Below are 4,877 nucleotides of genomic sequence, written 5' to 3'. Positions count from 1 at the left end.
TCAGGGGCGAAACCCAGCAGGACCTGGCAGAACGTTGTGAAAAATTGAGATGTGCCTCAAAGGCAATCATGCTGATTCACCTGCCTACAACGTTGTGAGGAGTCACTTCACATGGAAGTCCATTTACGAGAGCTGTGCCCGCTCGCTCACAGGTGTGAACACAGAAGCTGACTACATCTCAAGGCGCTCCGCGTCATCACTGAAGAAGGCTGTGACTCCCTCGTCTCGTCTGAGGATATGATGTGTTTCTCAGAGTGAGTGCAGGACAAACAAGTCAGGAGGGAGTTAGTGAAAGTGAGGAGAGCATTGAGTGGCAACAGCAGAGATGTCTACACAGGGAACCTTATGGTGAGAGGGACAGGAAGGAGATTGATTGTGGTGAAATGGAAGGAGATATGCAACCGCCAATGCAATTGTCTGTAGATGCGTGAGCCGAGCGGAGAAGAACTTAAGCCATGAGCTACGCAGACAGGATCAAATATTTTCAATGGACGAGGCTAAGAGAAATGAAGAGATGGATGAAGATTTGAAAGGAGGAAGGAAAAAAGCCAGGGATGAAGAGCTCAACAAAGTGGGGAAAAGAACAGAGAAATTGAATGCAGGAGAAGGAAAAGGACAAAAAATTTATGGAAAAAAAACAGTAGAGGAGCAGAGAAAAGAGAAGGCAGAGATGAAACTAAAGATCGAACATGAGAAAAAGAGACAAGAGCAAGAGAAAAAGAAAGAAAGAAGCAGGAGATGCAACAGAAGCCCTTGCAAAAGAAGAAGAAAAAGCAGGGCAAGGAAAGATAAAAGATGGAAAAAAGAGGGCAGAGAAGTTGAAAAGATTGGAGAAAAACAGAGGATGGAGGAGGAGAGAACAGGCGAAAAGGAAGAATGAAGGTGTTGGAGATGCAGCAAAAGCACGAGAGAAAGAAGAGAAGAGGAGGAAAGAGGAACAGAAAAGGAGATTGAAGATACAGGCAGGAACAAGAGAAGAAGAACAGGAAAAGAGGACAAGGATACGGGACGAGGATAAAGAAGAGAGCAAGAGCTTTCAAAGAATAAAAGGATCACGAGGCAGGTTCAAGAGGAGATGGAAAACTGTGATGAGAGAGAAGAGAGGAATATGCACCAGATTGAAAGAGAAAAGAGGCGTGCGCTGTGTCAGAAAAAGGGCAGCATACAGAGAGGCCAAAACAGGTGGGTGGCATACGAGGTCACAGCGTCTACATCTGACGCCTCTGTGCGCGAGGAAGAGAGGGAGCCGCTCCAGAGGGACCCTCCACGCACAGTCTGCGAAGAGGAGAACAAGGAAGAAGCAGAAGAAAGCGGCGACGGAGCATTGACAAACTTTTGAGTAGATGACAAAAGAAAGGAGCAGACAAAAGAAAGAAATGTACAAGTCAATGCTCCTAGTGTATGTTAATAGCATGTAAATAAACAAAAACCAATCGTTGTTTTTAAAGAGAAAAAAAATAACAAAAGAAACAAGAAAATAAGCAAAAGTAGGAAAAACTTATAGGAAGGCCAGCATGAGTTGGTGAAGAGGAGGAAACATTGAGAGAGGAGTAAGGGAGACCAGTGTTTATCAGGAAGTAAGTAGGAGATACTAGAATTCCAAGTTCTGATGGTTAGACTCAGGAAGGACCATGGGATAAAAGGAAATGAAGATTAGCCAGTGTAAAGAAGAAGCTGTGGATCAAAGAAAGTTATTGGGAAAACACAAAGGGGGAGGCCAAGAGTAAACAAGACCCAGAAAAAAGAGGTGAAAAACATTTTATAAAGAAGTAATAGAGAGGAGATTGAACTAGAATTCGATGGGTCATTATGGCCAAAATAACTATCTATAGAATAAGGATGAGCCAGAAAAGAGAAAGACAAGAGCACAGGAAAAAGAAGCCAACAGACATCGTTCAAAAATAAATTGAAGTTCTGCCTCTTCTACTTCTCTTTTTTAAAAGTTGCTGGTGTCCTTTTGTTCCTCTTTTTCCAAACCTGTTCAAGTCTTGAGATAGATGAAAAGAGCAGCCAAAGAAAACAGATCTGTTGAAGCATCAATTGGAAGGATGGGAGGGTTGGAGAGAGGAGCACAGCTGGGATGACTTACATTAGGTAAGTGTTTACTATCAACGCCTGTTTCTCTGTAGACAACTGATTAGTGTTGATTAGACGTGCATTATGCAATGTCTTTCAACGCAAACACTACAAATTCCTGATCTCATGTGATTATTTCACCTCATGTGAGTGCGGGGCTTTCGGCGATGTTTTTTTCCTGAACAGATTGTGGCCATAAATGAGCGTCACTTTATCTGTTGAAGCATCAATAGGAAAGATGAAAGGAGGGAGCAGGAAGAGGAAAACACAGAAAGAGCAATGAGGTAAAGTGCTTGGGCTTGTGATGCAGAGGATAACGGCTCCAGAACTGGGCTTCATGATTGAAATTCTCAGACAAATGTATTACTGGTGAATCCCATTCGTTCAATGACTGTTTGGATTCATTCGCTGACGGGTGATAATTGTTTTACAGCGAGCACTCTATGTTCGGCTTCCCATGTGGATTCAACAGCATTGCTTTCATGCAGCTACTGCGAGGACCACCATGAGGCAAGAGGGAGAGGTCTATTGATAGGCAGTTTGCCATGGCCCTAAATGGCTTTTGGATGTTTAATCTTCCTGCTTATATCATACAACTTTACAATAAAAAGAATTGCAGCATCAGCCTTTCTGTTTATTGGATCAGCTGCAGTAGTGTTAGTAAGATTGGTGTAAACCCATGAATATTCTGGCCCTTTCTAGGCAGAGTTCCTCTGTCCCGTGTCAGTGTTCTTTGCCAAGTGTCTGGGTTCTTCTTTGCCCATCTTATATCCGGTTTATGGCCATTCAGATATGCCTTTTTTTTGCAACTCTGCCTAGAATGCAGCATCCCGGAGTCACCTCTTCACTGTTGACGTCGAGACTGGATGTTTTGCAGGTACTATTTAATGAAGCTGCCAGGTTGAGGCATTCTATTCTAAAACTAGGGACACCTCTAATGTACTCTTGCTCAAGTTGTGCCACCGGGGCCTCCCACTCTTCTATTCTGGTTATTGCCAGTTTTGCCACTGTATCTGTGAAAATAGTACACAGCGTTGTACGACGATCTTCAGTTTCTGGCAATATTTCTTGCACGGAATAGCCTTAATTTCTTCAGAACCAAGAATAGACTGACGAGGGTTTCAGAATAAAGTGTCTTTGCTTCTGGCCATTTGAAGCCTGTCTATGAATCAAACCCACAAATGCTGATGCTCCAGATACCCACAGTCTAAAGGCCAGTTTTAGTGCTTCTTTAATCAGAACAGTTTTCAGCTGTGCTAACGTAATTGCAAAAGGGGGTTTTCTAAAATGCATCCAAATTAGGGCCTTTAAAATGATACATTTTGGATTAGCCTAACAATGTGCCCATTGGAACGCAGAATTTATGGTTTGCTGATAATGGCCTAGTACAAAAAACTATGTACAGTTGAAGTCGGAAGATTACGTACACCTAGGTTGGATCATTAAAACTCGTATTTCAACCGCCCCAAATTTCTTGTTAACAAACTATAGTTTTGGCAAGTCGGTGGGACACCTACTGGGTGCATGGACACAAGTCTCATTTTCCAAACAATTGTTTAACAAACGGATGTATTTTCACAATTCCATGTGGGTCAGAAGTTTACATACACTAAGTACTGTGGCCTTTATAAACAGCTTCAAAAATTCCAGAAAATGATGTCATGGCTTTAGAAGTTCTGATAAGCTTAATTACATCATTTTAGTCAATTGGAGGCTGTACCATGCTGGATATATTTCAAGGCCCCTACCTGTGCAAACTCAGTGCATCTTTGCTTGACATCATGTGGAAAAATCAATTGGGGCCTCCACAAGTCTGGTTTCATTCCTTGGGAGTAATTTCGAAACACCTGAAGGTACCACGTTCATCTGTACAAGAATAGTATGCAAATACAAACACCATGGGACCACGCCAGCTGTCATACCGCTCAGGAAGGGGACGGCGTTCTGTCTCCTAGAGATGAGCGTACTTTGGCTGCAAAAGTGAAAATTTTCAATCCAGAACAACAGCAAAGGACCATGTGAAAATGCTGGAGAAACATGCGACAAAGTATCCTATATCACAGTAAAACGAGTCCGATCTCAACAGAACCTGAAAGGCCGCTCAGCAAGGAAGACCACTGCTCCAAAACCGCCATTAAAAAAGCCAGACGTACGGTTTGCAACTGCACATGGGGACAAGACTGTACTTTTTAAAGAAGTCTTCTCTCTGATGAAACAAAAAATAAACAGAAAAAAAGTACGGTGATATATTGAAGCAAACATCTCAAACACATCAGTCAGGAAGTTAAAGCTTGTCGCAAATGCGTGTCTGTCCAAATGGACAATGACCACGAGCATACTTCCAAACGTTGTGGGCAAAAGCTTAAGGAAACAAACTCACAAGGTTGGAGTGGCCATCACAAAGCCCTCCTTAATCCTAAAGAAAATTTTGTGTGCAAACTGAAAAGCATGTGCGATGCAAGCAAACCTGACTCAGTTACAAACAGTTCTGTCAGGAGGAATGGGCCAAAATTCATCCAATTATTGTGGAAGCTTGTGAAGCGCTACCCAAAATGTTTGACTCAAGTTAAATAATTTAAAGGCAATGCTACCAAATAACTATTGAGTGTATGTAAACTTCTGACCCACTGGGAACGTGAAGAAATAAAAAACTGAAATTAATCTTGATTATTCTGACATTTCATTCTTAAAATATAGTGGTGATCCTAACGGACCTAAGACAGGGAATTTTACTAGATTAAATTCAGAATGTTTAAAAACTGAATTAAATGTATTTGCTTAAGTGCTATGTAAATCTCCTT

The sequence above is a fragment of the Salvelinus sp. IW2-2015 genome, linkage group LG4q.1:29 (genome assembly GCF_002910315.2).
Source record: "Salvelinus sp. IW2-2015 linkage group LG4q.1:29, ASM291031v2, whole genome shotgun sequence".
Lineage (NCBI taxonomy): Eukaryota > Metazoa > Chordata > Actinopteri > Salmoniformes > Salmonidae > Salvelinus > Salvelinus sp. IW2-2015.
This window is presented reverse-complemented; position numbering follows the sequence as displayed.